Source organism: Malus sylvestris, chromosome 5 (assembly GCF_916048215.2).
Source record: "Malus sylvestris chromosome 5, drMalSylv7.2, whole genome shotgun sequence".
Lineage (NCBI taxonomy): Eukaryota > Viridiplantae > Streptophyta > Magnoliopsida > Rosales > Rosaceae > Malus > Malus sylvestris.
In genome coordinates, this window is record NC_062264.1 from 35,239,451 (window position 1) to 35,260,176 (window position 20,726).

The 20,726-nt window shown below is 38.7% G+C and overlaps 2 pseudogenes; one reads left to right on the forward strand and one right to left on the reverse strand.

Moving 5' to 3' along the window:
- LOC126624542 (putative alpha-xylosidase 2) overlaps positions 1-20,726 on the reverse strand; it is a 65,935-nt pseudogene that overhangs the window by 7,432 nt on the left and 37,777 nt on the right.
- LOC126624554 (protein PIN-LIKES 3-like) lies at positions 15,052-18,981 on the forward strand (annotated as a pseudogene).

Below are 20,726 nucleotides of genomic sequence, written 5' to 3' on the forward strand. Positions count from 1 at the left end.
TTGCCTTCGTCTTCTGGGGCTGTACCGCGTAATGAAGCTCCAAATGATCAATCTCTGATGCCTCCTCCTTCTAGGGTTTTGTCCAGTACTGAGGCTCCGAATGATCCCCCTCCGGTGCCTTCTCTTTCTGGGGCTTTACCGACTGCTGAGACTTCTCCTAAGCAACCTTTGTGAAGGCTCCCTCTTGTTTGTTTATTTTGACTCAAGTATATGTACATATTTGTAACTTATCGGGGATATCAATAAATAAGCTTTCCTTCATTTCAACGTATTGTGTTAAATACACCAAAGCCTTCTTCGCTAAGTTCTTTGAATTTTCTTTTGTTGAAGCTTGTATGTTGAAGCTTTGTGAGTGGAGCATGTAGGTTGAGGTAGTGTTCCCTTAATTTCCTGAGTGAGGAAAACTTCTCGGTTGGAGACTTGGAAAATCCAAGTCACTGAGTGGGATCGGCTATATGAATCTTAGAACGCCATTGTGTTCTGTCCTGTGTCATGTCCTCCGTTAGATCCAAGTACTCTAAGTCTTTTCTTAGGGTCTCTTCCAAAGTTTTCTTAGGTCTTCCTCTACCCCTTCGGCCCTGAACCTCTGTCCTATTAGGATTTTTATTGTAACCTAAGTCCTATGCAATAAATAGGACCTTGGGGTTAGAATATTTAGTGTGGCTCATTCGTGTGGCAATTTGTGAGTTTGTGAGTTAGAGAGCAATTTGGGAGAATCTTCTCCGTTAGTTTTGGTTTAGGGTTTGTAATTTGTGAGATTTGGGTTGTGAGAGTTTAAACACTTTTGTAATCTCCATTTGTTTAGTGAAATTTCTCGCCGTGCTTCGCTCGTGGACGTAGGCTTTACGCCGAACCACGTAAATCTCTTGTGTTAGTTTGAGATTGTTTGTTTTGACTTTCACCTACAACGTTGATATTGATACTTTGTTAGAACTCGCTTCCGTTTGCGCATAAAAGTACAACACATTTATTATGCTCATTGCCTCACCCACTATTTTTTGCCCAATGCCCATCCTAATTTCTTACTTATCAATTACATAATACATAATAATGTTGACATAAAGTTAAAATTAAAATAAGATAAAGAGTAGGAATGTACGCTATTCTCGAAAAAATGCCTCACTTGCATTTGCAGCAAACGACGGTTCTTTGAGCACCATTCTGTGCATTCTCTGTTCCAGGTACATTCTAAGTTTAATTTCTATACCACTACTGCTATACTAGTGTGGGTTCAATATATTGGTATTGAACTCATGAGACTCGTGAGTTCAAGAAATTGGTATCACACTCAACTTTTCCAACGCACTGTAAAAATGTCATCTTTGTATAAGTTCAATATATTAGTATCCTTACTTTTTCCGGCCTACTGTGGGAGGCCTGAGGATAAGAGATTTTACACTCATTAATGCAACTAGGAAAAAGTAGGCAGTCATCATAATATTTGTTCCAGAAGATAGACTTATCCATGTCATGTTCCATGCAAACTTCTAAAACTATACGCCTTGTTAATGTTTGATTTAGTTTTGATTGATGTTGCAAATACAAATCAGTGAGAGTGATTGATTTGTGAGCTGAAGGAAGAAGAGGAGAGAGCAAAATTGAAGACGTTGCTTCTATGTATAGGATTCGATTCTAACAGACGAGAGAGAGAGAGAGAGAGAGAGAGAGAGAGAGAGAGAGAGAGAGAGAGAGAGAGAGAGAGAGAGAGAGATAGAGAGAGAGAGAGAGAGAGAGAGAGGAAGTAACTGTTCCAATCCCACTAGCTCTATTGACGATATGGGAGAGAGAGAGGAATTAACTGTTCCAATCCCACTAGCTCTATTGACGACATGTACAACTGAACCATCTCATCTGCTATAACAGATGGCACTAATCTAGCCTATAGCTAGTTCTAGTTTCAGCACTTCATTACAAAATAAGAACCAAGAACACAAAATACAGAAATTGAACAAAGTGTAATCAGCTTCAAAGCTTAAGTCCTAACACTTCCTTCCAAGCTTGTAGCTGATTTCACACCAATGAGAAATTGTTCCCACTACAAGGCCAGACTCACTGTCACTTCCATCCGTCTTGCACAATTTCTCATTTACTGGAAGTGGAGTTGCCACTAACGTAGCCTTATAGCCCAAATATCTCAAGTAACTTTATTGCATATTTCTTTTGGTGAATGATGATGCTCATTTCAGTTTGAACAACTCTCGTTCCCAAAAAGTGGTATAATAATCTCAAATCAGTCATTTCATAATATTGCATCATATCACTCTTGAATTCTTCAAGCATTGTTGGAAAACTACCAATATAAACAATGTCATCAACATACGAAGAGATAGTGATTGTAACTAAGCTTTCATTTGATTTGGTGTAAAGAGTAGCTTCATTAGGACTTTTTTAGAACCCAGCCTTGGTAAAATAAGAATATATCAAATATAACAACACCATATATTTGGTAATATTTGTGAAGTGAGAAATTACGTTAGGCTATAGTCAACAAAAATCTGTAGAGAAAGTGAACTGCTGAAATAAGAGGAAAAAGGTAGAGGAAAGAGATGCAAGTTCATTGAATGAGAAGCAAGCACACAAGAAAATGCACACATAAGAACCAATAAATATGTTGTAGGCATAATTTACTAAGCAATTATAGAGGCCAGAAAGAGAAAGAGGGTGAGGCATAGAGAGAGAGAAGAAAGAGATGTGTAATTGTGAGGTGTGTGTTATTCCATCCCATTGTGCCTTTATTTATAGTAGTAGAGAAGGTTAATTCCTTATCCTAATAGGATTACAACCCTAATAGGATAATATATAGTCTAAGAGATATGGTAGAATCCCATAAGGATATCCTAGATATGTTAAGATTTACACAATCACATTCATTATCTAATAGGACTACAACACTCCCACTTGAGTGTGTAAATACTCAAACAAATAGCGCATTAGTTCTTCAGCGATGAAGCAAGTATAGTGATGAAGTGTTTGGCACAATGAGCGAATGCGAGTCTCAAATTAACGGAAGAATGCATAAAAGGTAAAACTCACAAACCCTCGCTGTGGTAAAACCCAAGGTGGGAGAAAAACCCATAAACTAAGGAGAAAAGTGAGAAGTTGCATTAAGTCAAAATTATACATCTTATGGACGCAAGTACTTTCAGAATAGCGAAAAAACATCTTTAATACCAATTCAGTGGTTACGTGTAGGCATAGTGCTGCAGCTATACTAATAGATCAACAGCGAATGAGATGTCCTTTCTAATTGCAATCAACAGCGAATGAGATGTCATTTCTAATTGCAATGAACTAAGTACAACAAGCGCAAAGTTGAACTCAAATATGGAACTTCGGATTCCATAACCTCTTAAAGGGTCTCATTTGCATATAGCGTATGGAAGATTATAGGTATACTCAAAGGAAAAACCTTCGGGGTGTAGTTTAACTGGTAGACCAAAGTACCGTCAGAGCAACGCTTGAACTTTAAGTCAAGATGAGTTTTCCCAAGATCCTTCATCTCAAATTCCTTATTCAGGTGTGAGATAGTTTTCTCAAGCTCTTCCAGAGTCTTAGTGAGATTCATGTCATTTGACGTAAACTGTAACTCTAGCAATACAGAATAAGACTTCATAGTTTAACACGCAAGGGCTTACTTCATATCCTTAACTGATCAAATAATCACTTAGACGGGTATACCACATCCGCTAAATTGTTTTAATCTGTAAGTGAACGCCTCAAACAAGTTGAGAGGGTGTTTCGTGGTTTGGAACTATTTGAACCAGTCCATGCAATTCTTCGAGAACTTACATGTAAATCTCCGTATCAATATCCCCCATGGAAAAACACTAACCACATTTCATAATGCTGCTGTCAATCACATGGGTTTGAGAAAAACCTTGTGCCGTAAAATGTGCATCATATCGCACTATTTCATTCATCTCATTAAACTTTCTTTCCCACTTGTAACACAACAAGTTTACCTTGGGCAGTGCAGGAATGATAGGTCCAAAACACACCTTGGTAAGGAATTTAACCTGGATTGCAATTTCGGTTGTCCAATCAGTTATACGTTGTCACTAATCAACGAAACATGGTTCGGTATCTTTCATTTATATCAACAACTACCATATAAGTGAAAACATTATCGATGATAATTTCATTTCAATTCCATTTTCTCATCTAAACTAGTATACTGGACCAAGAACTTCAAGTCTCAGGAGTAATTCGGATTAATCTCATGAGATGTAAATCATTTGAGATAACGATCAAGTATAGATTCATTTAGTGTCATATCTTCCTCTTCTAGGGAAATGAATCTGATGATTGAGTGATTAGTCATGCTCCAGGCCAAGACAGATTGATTGGCTATCTGCCGGTGTACCGGACTGTCCAACATGGATGGCCAAACCGTCCAACAAGGACGTCACACCCTTCGGGAATGTTGACTCAACATCCATTTAAGTACCTCTATCCTTGCAGGCATGTTTGCAGCTAGTATATGATCTCGTCACTTTAGCTAGATCAGAGAAATGTGTCTGGAGCAATATTATGAAAGCTAGAATTCATTGCACTTGCTTATCACACTTGTGTGGTACGAGGATTGAGATTAGGCATAATGGGTAACGTCCAAGCAAATTTGCACCGTTCTACAAGAACGTTAACGTTCTTATCTCCCCCTAACGGTGAGAAGACTGTCTCATTGAAGTGAAAATCCGCAAATGAACAATCAAGAGATCGTTTACAAGGGCTCTAAGAGAGCTAAGGTGAAGGAAAATCTTAATCGACAAAGATTCACATTCTACTTTAATGACCCATGTTGGTACGTTGCGACGACTCAACTTGGCACATGGAATGCACACCCAAATGCGTAAATACGAAGAGTTAGGTTCGTACCCAGTAACCAACTGTGACGTCAAATAAGTTGGGTGGCAAGGGGCCTCAAGGCAGACCAACATAGCTGCGTACAAGATTGCATAGCCTTTGGCAGAAATCGAAAACTTAGTGCGATCAATTAAATTGCGCTTTATAATTGCTCTACGAAGATGTTTTAGGGTGAATATAGGAATTCGATGTTCAATTATAAGCCCAATAGACATGCAATACTTTATCAAAAAATCGTCGATATAAACTCTTCCGCATTATCCAGTCTCCCAGACTTTATGGGATAAGTAGGGTGGTGAACCCTTAAAATTGGCCAGGAGGTTTAGCAGCAATGTGCATTGATAAACATGTGACAAGTTTGTTGATTGATTAACCAGAACCATAAATATTTATATGGTTAGCATTTTGGTTGGATTAGTCCACATATATTCCCTTGAATCCATTGTGAAAAGAGGGCCATTTTCGTGTTTTTGCTAAGGAAGATTAGCAAATCAATTTCCCAAACGAGTAGGCTTGACAAAGTGTGCATGTAAGCACAAGATCTTTACTTCGGGTAAGAAGATGTGTCGTGGCATCACTGTTCGACTTAAGTGTCCCAAATCGTCGTGCCAAAGCAAATGAACTGCTTGAATCACCCGGCTGCAGGCCGGTCACATGTGGCGTGTTCCTAGTAAGGAGACAGTGCTCTTCAGGCTCATCTTTGGAGATGGTGCAAAGATTTTAAATATTCTTAAAACTCAATGATGTTCGTCCGAAACAGGAAGAATATAAGGTCTCTGACATGGTAATTTAGTACCATTCATACAACGAGGACCATGCCAATGCTCTTAATCAGGTTGGATAGATCTAAAATCATTGTTAGAGATGTGATTTAGGTGTAAAGTTAGTGTGCGTAGTATCGCATTCATCGAGACAACTAACTTTCTCACGTTCGTACCTAATCACGTGTTTAATTGAATTCGGTCACATGTATACAAGAAACATGATTCAATTAACTCATTTTCGAGGACAAGATCGATAAGATTATCCATAACTAAAACAAACACCAAATGTGAATCCAAGAACATAAAAATGTTCATAAAGTAAACAAAAGTTACTAGGGGGATTTGGCCAACAAGGCCATCCATGTCAAAATTCTGATTTTCCAACGATGTTTGTTGGAGCAAAATTAGTCTCACATATTGACTACTAGAATGATACTCCTCAACAACATTGGTAGTGGCACAAACAGGTGCATAACCAATGATCTATTCTATTGAGATGGAAGTAGATTCTGTAGGGTTGAGGTTTATAAATATTATCCCTTCTTCTTGAAGTTTTAGGTCTTAGGTACCAATGATCACGCTTCAGGCATGATGTCATACGTTAGCTAGCCCTAATCCTACCATAAGTTGTAAAAACAAACTTGAAATTGGATTGTGAGAGAGACAGAGCCAGACTTGGGTTCAGTAGGCTCCAGCGGAAGCTTGAGGGGTTTGTTCGGTATGCCTCTGCCGAAGCAGAGCAATACAGTTCGATGCATCTTTGCCGAAGCAAAGCATGCCTCTTCGGTGCATCCTTGCCGAAGTAGGGTATCACCATTTGGTAGGCTTTGACTGAACTGGGTTTATACCATTTGGTAGACTCCAGCCGAAGCTGGGCTTGTCCCGTGTGTTGAGCTCGACCCAAAAAAGCCAGCAGCCTTGCTGCTGGGCTTTCTATTTCTCGGCCCATGGCCTACAACCATGTTTGGGTTGCTTTGCAACAACCTTGAGGCCTACATGCGTTTAGGGCTTTGCCCTACTCACGGAACCTAAGCCCAATTCTATTAGGCTATGGTTTTTCGAATCCAATGCTATTTTTTTGGCATTTTAAATAATTTTAACCCGAATGTTATTATTATTTTTGCTTCTACGATCGATCTTGTATGGTCCGATCTATTGAATTAATTAAAGTAACCTGCAGTCCATTATCTGACAATTAATCTAAAATTATTGGCCTGAAGTCCACTTTTTGGCATTAACGATTCAATAAATTATTTCGCTTCTTTGGACCGTTGACTATCTTTCGTAGTCCTGAAACACTCACACTTGGATTCCTGAAGCAATCCATAAATTCACTACACTTTATTGTATATTGTATTCTTGCAGGTACCCCTATATGAACTAAATGTTCATATATAAATCGAACATGTAGTTTCGAATTTAGTGCCTTTGAAATCTGAAATTTTCATTCAAAACTTACCACATGAAACCTATAGCTTTCATGCTTAAATTAAACCAATACATGTCTATAGAACCTGTATGTTCTACAATATATGTCTATGGCTTTCTATATGACTAACCACATTTTGGTGTACCCTCTGTTTTAGGGACATGTCGAACTTGAACAAACACGATTTCACCGCTTTGGAAGTCTTCAGAAGAAACTACCTGAAGTGGGTTTAAGACGCGAAGCTCCATCTTATTGCAAAGGGTTTTAGAGCTACGATCGAGGAACCTATCAACGATGAACTCATCGATGAAGCTCAGAAAGCTACTGTTATGATCTTTATTTGAAGACGCATTCATGATGCACTGTAGACTGAGTACCTCGCAGAGGAGGATCCATGTACCCTCTGGCTCGCTCTGACGGATCATTTTGATCACAAGAAAGACATCTACTTGCCTAAAGTAAGACACGACTGGCAGCATTTACGCTTCCAAGACTTCAAGTCTATGAATGAATTTAACTCTAAAGTTTGTAAATCTGATCACTGCTTAAGTTTTTTAAAGAGAACTTAACTGAACAATATCTCCTAGAAAATACCTATTCGATCTTCAATGCCACCAATATTGTCATGTAGCAATAATATAGGGCACAACAATTCACCAAATTTTCGGATTTGATTTGTTATATTTCTCGCTGAAAAGCAGAACCAGTTTTTGATGAAGAATCATCAAGCTCAACCTACTAGCTCGAACGCTCCGCCTGAAGCACATACGACTAATTCTAGCAACCACAACCGACGGAAACCCCATTGTGGCCATGGTAATGGGTGGAAAGGCCCACCACGGGCCCAAGGTCCACTGAATAGAAGCCCATCCAAGGGAGGAAATTTGACCCAGAAGCGCAAACCCCTTGCCCCTAAGGCACCAAACTTTAAGAACAAGGGAAAAGCTATTGTTTAATCAAATTCCACTAAACTGGACATGTGCTACCGTTGTGGATCAAAGGATCATGGGTCATGCGTATGCCGAGCTACCCCCAAGGTTATTGCCAAGTATCATTCCCGTCGTGAGACTAACTTTGTGCATGTGAAACATCCCGAATATGCTACTACAACTCTGGAGGTTTCAGATTTTCAAAAGGCATCCTCTCATATGGAAGAATAAAGTTTATTTTTCAAGACATGTTTTTAGGGTGTTTTACCCCTAGTGGCCAAAACCACTAGAAGTGGCCAAACCCACTAGGAGTGGCTGAAGCCCCCTCTTAAATTTTGGTTTATGGTTTAATTGTTGGACAATTTTTCTAAGTATTTGAAATTATTTGTTTGGATTGGTTTGTTTTGAACTATGGATATTATTTCTCGATTTGATTAATTGAATGAATGGAATTATATTTATGCATGTGACTGATTCAATTAATTTATTTCTAGGTATAACTAGTGGGGAAGTTAGTTGTCTAGCTGATAGTGCAACCACGCATACCATATTACGTGAAACACTAGTTTACTAACTTCGTACCTAAGAATGCACTTCTGACAACCATCTCAAGCCCATCCAACCTAATAGAAAGATACGGAAATACCTGTATAATGTTATCCAATGGTACTGAATTAATCATTAAAGAGGCACTCTATTCTCCACATTCCGAAAGAACGTTGTTGAGATTTAGAGATATTCAAGATAATCAATATCATATTGAAACCACCGAAGAGAATTGTTGTTAATTTCTTTGTATCACTTCTTACAAATATGGCTGAAAGCGTATTCATGAGAAGCTGGAACTTCTTTCGAGTGGGTTGTATATAACAACCATTTGAGCACTTGAGACATACCATATGGCCGGCCTTATGGCTGGGTTCCAGGACACTCTCCTACTTTGGCATGAATGAATGGGACATCTCGAATGAGATATGATGCACCATATCCTAAAAGGATCATATGGGCATCGCTTAAAATCTTATCCAGACCGTTCACTTTGCAAAGCATGCTCCATGAGGAAGTTGAACATTCAACCCTTAATTACAAAGATTATTCACGACCCCTCATAAATTTCTTCAGATGATTCAAGGGGATATTTGTGGATCTATCCAACTAACATGCGGACCATTTAGATATTTCATGGTGTTGGTTGATGCATCTACACGATGGTCACATGTTTGCTTATTGTCCACACACAATACTGCATTTGTGAAACTCTTAACACAAATTATCAAGCTTAGGGCTCACCACCCTAATTATTCGATCAAATCGATTGGACTAGATAATGCTAAAGAGTTTACGTCACAGACTTTTGACGATTATTGTATGTCTGTTGGGATTGAAGTTGAACATCTTGTACCTCATGTTCATACCCAAAACGACCTGGCAGAAACTTTCATAAATCGCCTTCAAACGATAGGTCGGACTTTGGTTATGAGAACCAACTTGCCGATATCTGCCTGCTGCCATATTGCACTCAACTATGTTGGTCCGCCTGAGGCCCACTGCTACCTAACCTCATTCACTATTACAGTTGGTTACTAGATACGAGCCTAACGTCTCATATTTACATGTGTTTGGGTGCACATTCTATGTGCCAATAACATCGCCACTACATACCAAAATGGGTCCTCAAAAAAAAATGGAAATCTATATTGGTTATGATTTGCCAGCAATTATTCATTACTTAGAGTCCTTGACAAACGATCTATTTACCCCATGTTTTACAGATTGTCAATTCGATGAGACAGTCTTCCTGTCGTTAGAGGGAGACAATATCACTAACGTTCATATAGAACACCATGAATTGTCGTGGATTACTCCCACTATGTCTCAAGCAGATCCTCGCACCCCTTAGTTTGAAACTGAAGTACCACGCATTTTAGATCTTCAGAACATTTCTCAAAGAATGCCGGATGCTTTTACTGATCTAACAAAGGTGACGAGATCATATATACCCACTGCAAACACACCTGCAAAGATAAATGTACTTAATATACGTCGTATGACCATCGTGGAAGGCCGAACCGACCCCGAGGGTGGGGCAACTGCACCTCCCACACGGCATGGTACACTAGCGACTAGCCAATCATCTACTCTAACCCTGAGGCATGGCAAACCTCCTAGTTCAAAGGATTTACAACTCTGGAAGAAGAAAACGACACAAACTAGTGAACCTAGTTTGAATCCGACCATTGCTTACTCATTTATTCCAACGTATGAGGTTATTCTAGATTACATAGTTTTGGATGAGGTTTGAAATCGGAATGAGATGATTGTCGATGATGCATTGGCGTATACAGTTACTTCGGACATCATGCTTAGCAATGATATTGAACCATGTTCCTTTAATGAATGTCGACGTAGAACGGATTGGTCAAACTAGAAACAAGTAATCCAGGTCGAACTCGATTTGCTTGCGAAATGTAAGATGTTTGGGATTCTAGCTCATACTCCATCACATGTGAAGCCCGTGGGCTACAAGTGGGTTTTTGTAAGGAAGCGTAATGAGAATAATGAAATAGTGAGATACAAGGCATGCCTCGTGGTGTAAGGCTTCTCTCAATGCCCTAGGATTGATTACGAGGAGACATATTCCCCTATAATGGACGTCAAAACTTTCTGCTACCTTATCAGTTTGGTAGTTTCTGAAAAACTGAATATGTAGAGTTCTAGACCACAGAACTTCCTCGATTAGATTGAGGAGATCACTTTACGGATTGAAACAATCTGAGTGGATGTGGTATAACTGTCTGAGTGAATATTTGATAAGTTAAGGTTATGTGAACAACGAACTATGCTCATGTGTGTTCATTAAGAAGTCACATTCTGGATTTACGATCGTTGGAGTTTATGTCGATGACATGAACCTCATCAGAACTTCCGCAGAGCTTGGGAAAATTGCCACGCACTTGAAATCAGAATTTAAGATGAAAGATCTTGGAAAAACTCGATATTGTATCAGCCTGCAGATCAAGCATTATTCGGATAGAATCCTAGTACATCAATTGAATTACACCCATAAGGTGTTGCGACGTTTTAATGAGAATAAAGCGAAGCTTTCAAGTACTCCTATGGTTGTTCGGACATTAGATGCTAAACGAGATCCCTTCCGTCCCAAGGAAGATGAGGAAGAGATTTTGGAGCCTAGAGTTCCATACCTAAGTGCAATTAGTGCTTTATTGTACTTGGCTCAATGCACTAGACTTGACATTTCCTTCGTTATTAATCTTTTGGCTAGATACAGCAACGCGCCTACACGCAGACACTGGAATGGTGTTAAAGACGTACCTTAAGGGTACGATAGATTTGGGCTTGTTCTACACCCATGAAACTTCGAGATGAGTCATCACCCCCCTTAGTTCTCGGGTTTATTCTCGCATCGTTGGTTACGCAAATACTAGTTAACTGTCTGACCCACATAGAGCACGTTCTCAAACAAGTTATGTCTTTACCATTGAAGACACTGCTATATCTTGGAGGTCTACCAAGCAAGGACTTCTTCGAACCATGTTGAGATTCTTGCCCTGTATGAAGCCTCGCGAGAGTGCTTTTGGTTGAAAGCAGTTATGGAACATATTCGAAGCACTAATGGTCTTACTTCTATCATTGACCTTCCTATGACGATCTTTAAAGACAATGCAACATGTATCGAGCAGTTAAAGAAGGAATACATCAAGGGAGATAACATCAAGCACATAACGCCGAAGTTCTTTTACAGTATTACTCTCACCAGCAACAACAGCATCAGAACATTAAAGTCAAGCAAATCCATTCCCAAGACAACTTGGTCGATCTCTTCACCAAGTCATTACCCCTAAGTCTACTTTTCAAAAGCTCTCCAAGAAATCAGTATGCGTAAATTGTCTGAGTTGAATTGCCTGTAGTTCTCTTATTTGGAAGTATGTCTAACTCAGTGGGAGTATCTAGAAGCATACTCACTTAATCTTAATGTACTCTTTTTCCTACGATTATGAGCATTTTTCCCATTGGGTTTTGCTACCTAATGAGGTTTTGATGAGGCAACCATCCTGGGATGACCATACTCCGTTAAGTTCACTACTTTCTTCCTCTTTGACGTTTGCTTTAGACATTATGCATACTTCTCACCTTTAGTCTATGGGTTTTTGCCTACCTCAAGCGTTACCATAGCGAGGTTTTGTGAGTTTTACTACCGATGCATACTTACTTTCTTATATTTGAGACTCGCATTTACTCTTTGTGCCGACGACTTCGTCAACTGTTTTACCTCATCTGCTGAAAATCTGATGCAAAGTTTTGTTTGAGTATTTACACACTCAAGGGGGAGTATCTTTGTATATTCCCTTTAGTAGTTTAATTCCTATTAGAGATGTAATCTTTTTAGGGTAAGGATTCTACCTATCCTACTACTATAAATAAAGGCATAAGGGGGTGATACAACACACGTCTCAAAATTATATATCTCTCATCTCTCTATTGATGCCAACCCTTCTCCCTTTTTGTCATAAATACAGTTCAGTCAAATAGGCCTACAACATGAATAATATTATCTACAATAAGGGAGAAGGGATAGGCTTAGCCTCATAACAGGCTAGCAATAATGTGGTTCAAATTCGCTTTTACTAAGAAAAAAAACCTAAGACCTCTCACGTAAAAGTGAAAAGGAATACCACTACACCGTAGTACTAAATGGCGACTACACCTAGATTTGAATGCATTCTTTGAATCTTGTTAAATACTACTTTGACTACACCATGATCGAACAATTTGGAAAAATAACCAAAAGGTAGACCATGAATAGAATTTTAACCAACCATCATAATTTCATATAATTCTAACCAAAATTTGATGTAAAAATACTTAAACACCCTTGTTCAGTTGGAACCTTGTCACGATACTCCTTCAATCTCTTCTTAATAGATGGTTGTATCTGCACCCTTTCTGATTCATTCAATGCTTTCCTCTCCTGATCCCTCTGAGCATGCAACTCCTTTTCTATGACCATCTATTCAATCTCATCGTCGGTAAGATTTAAAAAAACAAAAAATTTCAAAGTGTTTTAATTTTTTTTTTAAATTTTAATTAACTACACCCTGATTTTAAAATGTTTTAAATTCTTTTAAAATCCTAACGGCACATAATCAAACTCAAATTTGAGAGGATTTTAAAAGACTTTATATCTTGACTATACCTCCTTAGACTTTATTCTTTAATTTCCAAACATAACAATTATTTTTTTCTATTACAAAGCTTATGTTATGCTACTAATAATACTACAGTCTAGTGGTAGACCTCTTCACTTGTAAATGAGAGGTCTTAGGTTCGATTCTCGTCAAATGCAAATTTGACCCGCATTATTACTAGCTCATTGTGAGGCTAAGCCTACCCCCTCCTCCAAGGCCACCCCTCCCCTTTAGTATAGATAATATCATTTGTGAAAAAGCTTATGTTGTGCTTAACTATTAGTGTATGCCATTTATGTTAGATCCCACAATCCTTGGCCGGAAGTGTGCCGACGAAGACGTCCGGCCCTTAAGGGGGGTGAATTGTTAGATCCCACATTACCTAGGGGAGTGGATCCTCTATGCTTTAAATGTACATGCCCACCTCCATATAACACGAAGCCTTTTGGGAGCTCACTAGCTTCGGAGTTAATCGGAACTCTGAAGTTAAGCGAGTTTGGGCGAGAGCAATCTTAGGATGCGTGACCCATTGGGAAGTTCTTGTCTGAGCTCCCAGAAACAAAAACTATGAGGGCGTGGCCGGGGCCCAAAGCGAACAATATTATGTTGCAGCGGAGTCGAGACTGGGATATGACAATTTGGTATCATAACCAATCCTTGGCAGGAAGTGTGCCAATGAGGACGTCGAGCCCCTAAGGGGAGTGGATTGTTAGAACCCACATCGCCCAAGGGAGTGGATCATCTATGCCTTAAATGTACATGCCCACCTCCATATAGCACGAGGCCTTTTGGGAGCTCACTAACTTCAGGGTTCATCGAAACTCTGAAGTTAAGTGAGTTCGCGCGAGAGCAATCCTAGGATGGGTGACCCACTGGGAAGTTCTCATGTGAGTTCCTAGAAACAAAACCGTGAGGGCATGGTCGGGGCCAAAAGCGGATAATATCGTGCTACGACGAAGTTGAACCCAAGATGTAGTAGAGCCCGGGTCGGGATGTGACAATTTGCCAAGATTTAAAGTCAATAAGTCCTGATTAGTGCTAATGAAACATGGTTTATAAGCCATATTAAGTCCTTTCTCTTTCAGAAACCCACCAACCCACCCTTTCGTGCCTATTTGCTAATGTAGTCAAATCAGTGAACTTGCAAGCAGAAAATCTGGCGGCTAATAATTTCAATATTGATTTTACATTTGAAAAGTTTTGAAGGAGTTTCTCAAAATGTCCAAATAATTCATTAGAGACGCTAGATTTATCTGATTGTGGTATGCAAAGCCAACTACTAGCCTCCTTAGGATTAGGAATGTTTTGCATAATCTCAACCTTATGTACAATAATTTGTGGAGCTCAATTCCAGATTTCATCGAAAACTTGTCATCCTTGATAACACTAGACCTCTCTTCTAATAATATGAAGGGCTCCATTCCACAAAGTATTGGGCAACTCTCTCAGCTAGTTTCCCTCGATCTTTTTGGTAATTCATGAGAAGGTATTCTAACAAAAACCCATTTCATAAATCTTACTAGATTGCAAGATTTTCAAATAGGAGATACAAAGGGACCAATATCTCTCTTGTAAGGACTAATAATGATCTTGTCTATATCCAATATGAAAACAAGTAACACAATGATCAATATAAAATCAAAATAGTGGATTAAGTACCACCTAATCATCTGTTTTCATGAGGATCGAACAGACCATTATCTTGGCTATTCATAAATTATATGGTCACTCGCTGTTAAACGTGATATTGACGATGAAGAATAAATGAATATTTTTTGTAAGAAATAACTGCGAACATGTGGTTGCAACGAACTCTCTTCCTTTGGGAGGGACATGGCATAAAACAAGAGCAGTGATTGCGATGGGCCTATTGGAGTAACCAAGTCACCAATGGCAAAGGAAATGGGAAGCAGAAGAAGACATAAACGTAGACGCCAGACGAGACTTATTTGAGCACCATCCCATGATCCCATCAACAACGGACCGACCCAGCTCAGACAAGCGACTACACGTTTAACAGCTGCATAAATGCATATAAATGCATATGCCCTTATTGTTTTTCCTCCTAATACATTCTTAAATCTACCATATATATGTGCTTGCTTGATTGTTTTCTATTGTTTTTCCTTTGTTTTCATGAAAGCAAAACAGAAGCAATTCATTGTGATAGCAGCCTAGGCCTCGTTTGGCATGCGTAATTGTGCTATTTAATTCGAATCCGGAGGTTTGATCCCACATCTTAAAAACCTCCCCATTTTTCTCTAATTCACTCTTGTTAGCATCGTGTGTGTATGTGTGTGTGTGTATATATATATATATATTATTGCTGAATTCCTATCCCAACACTGAAATTTTGATTGCATTTTTGTATTTTTGTTTTCTGTTTGGTATTAAATTTATAGAGGCAGACAGGCAGAGGTGGCAGAGGAGGAGGTGAACACGAGCTAATAATAATTTGGAATAATTGATAAAAGAAAAGGATGGAGCTTAAGCAGCTGTTCGTGACGGCCTTAATTCCGGTGTTGAAAGTGCTTTCGATAACAGCACTTGGCTCATATCTTGCTCTTGATCGTGTCAATATTTTGGGGGAAGTTACTAGAAAGAACTTAAACACTGTAAAAACAATACACTGCTTCTTCATTCAGTCTCTTGTGCTCTAAACCCTCCCCATTTAATTTAATTTCTCGTGTTGGACTGTTTTCTTACAAATATTTATGTTTTGTGAACCAATGAACGAACAGGTTGTATTTTATGTATTCGGTCCTGCTCTGGTGAGTTCCAACGTTGCGCAGACAATTACATATCAAAGCATGGTTAAAATGTGAGTTCTAATTAAGTTGTTTAATATATATATATATATATATGTATGTATGTATATAATCATGTTAACGTTGTAATAATTATTATGTGTATAGGTGGTTCATGCCAGTGAATATCCTCATCACATTTATAATTGGTTCCATACTCGGATGTCTTCTCATCCAATTAACAAGGCCACCTGCCCATCTGCGAGGCCTTGTCTTGGGTTGCTGTGCTGCAGGTAATCCAACACTCTAATTCTAAAACACAGCTGATAAATATTCGGTTTTGCGTTTTATCAATCTCCAGATATGCTGATGTTAACACTTAACAGGTAATTTGGGTATGATGCTCCTCATTATAGTCCCAGCAGTCTGTAAAGAAAAAGGGAGCCCATTTGGAGCTCCTGATGTCTGTCACATGTATGCCATGGGTTATGCTTCGCTCTCAATGGCGGTACATTTCCTTCTCCGTCTTGTTCCAATATTTTGGTTTTCTTGAAATTCCTTTATCTAGCTTTCTATGACTCGAATTAAGAAAGGATTGGGAAACTGCTTCAAATAAGTTACAATCCAATTCTCTCATTCAAGTCGAAAATGCGCAGTTACTGCAATTTGAACTCACGATTTTAATTTTTATTATTATCATCATAAGTTTCATCTCATGTCTAGAACATATACATACAAATTGTACTACCCCCAAACGGCCAGGGCCAGTTCTTAAACGGTGTTTGTGTGCGCCTGCTTGCTGTGTAGAATACGTTTTTCTGAACACATTTTCTTTTGTCCTTCTTTTCCTCTTGAATTCTGGTGACTGTTTCTCTTCAATACAATGTAGCTACCTTGTTCAGCTGTCAGGGATTCCTATCTTTGCCTTTTGTAATGTAATTGTGTCCATGCTTCAGGTAGGAGACTTTTATGTGTGGTCCTATGTGTATAATATTGTGCGGGTATCTTCAAGAAGGGGCAACCAAGATTATAATCAGTCCGCCGAGAGGTCCTCTACATCCGACCAAGTAAGTTGCACTGAGCCTCTGCTATCTTCAAAGGAATGTCATAGTTGAGGAAAATCCGGATCAATATGCACTGTCATACACTGCTGTACCTGAAGAAAAATCAAAGGTGTTGGAGTTTTGAGCCTCCTTTAGTCCCACATCGGGGAACTCAAGTTCCCTAGAGGTCTTTATTTTAGGTTAGTCACCTTTATTAGTGATTAGGTATTAGACCATTTGGAATGAGAATTGAGATTTGGACCACTAATTATGTGGACTTGATGATTATACCATAATATTAATATAATATTAGTATTAATTGATCAAGACAAGGCCCTTGGTATTTGAAGAGCTATGAAATTTTGAAGAGTTGTGCGGTTTCAGATACATCCAAAAGGTATTTGAAGAGTTATGAAATAGCCTACATAACTAAAAACTCAGTTCCATCGTAAATCATATTTTTCATTTCCTATCTCTCCCATACAATATTGAGAAAAGAAAACTAGAGTACACAACTCTAACATAAATGTTGGTTAGAGAGACAACACAAGTAAACAAATTACTTGTATTACACGCACAAAATATTACTTGAATGTCATTTGAATATATGGTCTAGATTCACAAGCTCACATGTAACATGCCGGACATCTCCAACGAGAAATTTACCCTGTTTCTTTTCAATTTCTTACACTGCATATCTTTGTTGTTTTCCATGGCAGGCAACGACTTCAGGTAAACTAGAGCAACGAATAGTGATGGTCTTTCAAAAGATGAATCTGAAATCAATATTTGCCCCTTCAACTATTGGAGCGGTATGCCCTTTCTGCACTTTTATATCATTGTGATCCAGATTCGGTGCTATTTTATTGAAAGGTTAAGCAAACTTGATCTTTTCCTGGTGTAGCTCATTGGTTTTGCAATCGGAGTCATCCCTCAGATTCGAAAATTACTTTTAGGAGATGGTGCTCCTCTACGGGTGATTCAAGATACTGCTAATTTGTTGGGGTATAAAACTTATGCCCGAACTGTATCGAACCTTAATGTTTTATCCATGATCGACGCAATTATTGGCAACTAATATAGCTTCCCGTTCTTAATACAGTTACATGCTAGGGAAGATACTAACCATGCTTGGTCCTATAGTTGTACATATCCAAATGAACAATTTGGTTCTCAATTAGCATAAAAGTAGAATAATTGTCTCGTGTTAATCCCAACTTTACAAAACATATTCAGACCAGATGGTTTTTGAATTTCGGCTCAAAAGACGAGTGTGTTTTTTTATACGAAGTGTTTGTATCATTTTTGTTGTTCACTTGGTATCAGTTAAAGAGACTTGTTCTTTATGATTGCAGAGACGGAGCCATCCCATCTCTCATTTTGATAATAGGAGGAAACCTACTTAAAGGTAATAACTCGTACAAATTCTATTAGTGTCGTACTTAATTGTTGGTTTAGTTCAGAACTTACTTCACATTGTTGTTTCAGGCTTGCGAGGGTCAGGGATTCAGAAATCTCTTGTCGTTGGCATCATAGTTGTTCGTTATGTTGCCCTGCCTCTTATAGGCGTCTTGGTTGTTAAAGGGGCACTGAAATTTGGGTTGGTGCACTCTGATCCATTATATCTGTTTGTTCTTCTGCTTCAGTTTTCACTCCCACCTGCGATGAACATAGGTACGCTTGCTCTTCGACTGTTTGGCAACAAAAAGTGCAATCAGAAGTTGCTCGCTCGCTCGCTCACACTTTTTCATAACTAATGTAAGTTTATTCTCAAGTATTGTTTATTGATCCTTTAAAATATGGCAGGAATAATGACGCTATTATTTGAAGCTGGAGAGAATGAATGTTCAGTTATCATGCTGTGGACTTATGCTTTCGCTTCACTGTCAATTACATTCTGGTCCGCCGCCTTCATGTGGCTTGTCGCGCGACTGTGAATCAAAATTTTACATTGAATTCTGTCTAATTAATACAAGAGTAGGCAATTTGTCAGAAGAAATATTACGAAGCTCCACCCCGAGTCTGCAGGGAAGTACGAAGCTCTCAGTTCAGTTCCTCCCCGTCATTGGATTGAACATGCAGAGCCACGGTTTGACTCCACAGCCCACCTAGATGACGAATCTAGTGGTTTGTGGCTATGATTTGGTCGAAGTAAAAATGGTGGTGACTTTTCTTGGTGGTTTAGAGAGAAGGCAGAGAGAGAGCTCGAGTGTTAAGAACTCAAGAGAGAGTGTGTCTCGGTGTACAACGAGGGAAGGAGATGGGAGTGACCGAGAGTTGGGATTAAAACCCACTTAAAATTTCCCTCTACATAACAAAAACCAGTAGAGCCTTAAATTACCAGAAAAGTGATTAATTCATGTTGGAATTTTTGGATCGTCGGGGCCGCCCCACTCTAACGACACTGATATTATCCCCAACTTAATCATTTGCCCAATCCGTCAAGTGTGGGATTTTACCACAAAAAACTTCGATGTTAGTTAAAGTAGAGTAATACTATTTAAGTGATTAATTCTTGTTGAAATTTTTGAATCGTCGGGGCCGCCCCACCCTAACGACACTAATATTATCTCCAACTTAATCACTTGCCCAATCCGTCAAGTATGAGATTTTACCATAAAAAACCTCGATGTTAGTTAAAATAGAGTAATACTATTTAAACCTCTTTGGTTTATTAGTTAGAGTGAGGTAATTCTATTTAAACTCTTTGATTTTTCTTGCACCATACCAAGTTGGAATTTTTGGATCGTCAGCCTGCTCCACTCTAATGACACCGATATTATCCTCAACTTAACAACTGCCTAATCCGTCATGAGATTTTAGCATAAAAACGAGTGGGGTAATAATATTTAAACCTCTTTGGTTTTCCTTGCACCCACGATGTGGGACTTTAACGATTCATGAATTAAAATTACTCAAAACTACAATTTCAAGCCACTACATTGCTATACAAGCTTCAAAAAACCAGAAGAAAAAAAAAGGTAAAATAAACATCAAAAACCACTTCTAACCAATATAATCACAGGTTGAATGTTTCAACAACGCTAAAACACAGTAGGATTATAAAACAACAATATTTTTCATATATTAAAAAAAAAACAACTATTATTTATTTATTAATTCCTAGCTCAACAAAAACTAAACTTTCGGGAAAATGCAGAGTAAAATATAGGAAAGCTAACCTTTTGGCGCTTAGCTCTGGGTTCATGATCAAGCTTGGACCCTGGACCTTTGGAAGCCATGGCTTCGGGTCGTCTGATCCAGAAAACCAGTGGATCTGGACAGTACGATCAACGCCAGTGTGCTCTCTTCCCTTCCTGTATCTCTCTCTCTCTTGCTCTTTTCTCTTTTCTTTTTGTGTTTTGTTTGTCTGTGACTGAGGACGCCCACCAACCTCTGATGAAGTTCTGTGATACGGCGCTGCGTTTTGGGTTTCTGTTTTGTTTAAGGTGTTGGATTCTGTTTTGGGCTTTCCGACAATTAAAAATAAAAACCTGATTTGGGCTTTGTTTTATAGTTTGGGTTATGGGCCAAATTAAATAGCTATAAAGGCCCAATTTGTTTCTCAGAAAGGCCCAACATGAGTATAAAACAGAACTCGTCCCTTAATTTTTACTATAATTTTGATTTGGTCCTTGAACTAAGAGTCCGTTAATTACGGTCTTTAAATTTGACAAAATGTGTGGTGTAATCCAACAATATTGTCATGTACTCTTTATTTATGAAAATGTAAGGGAGAAAATA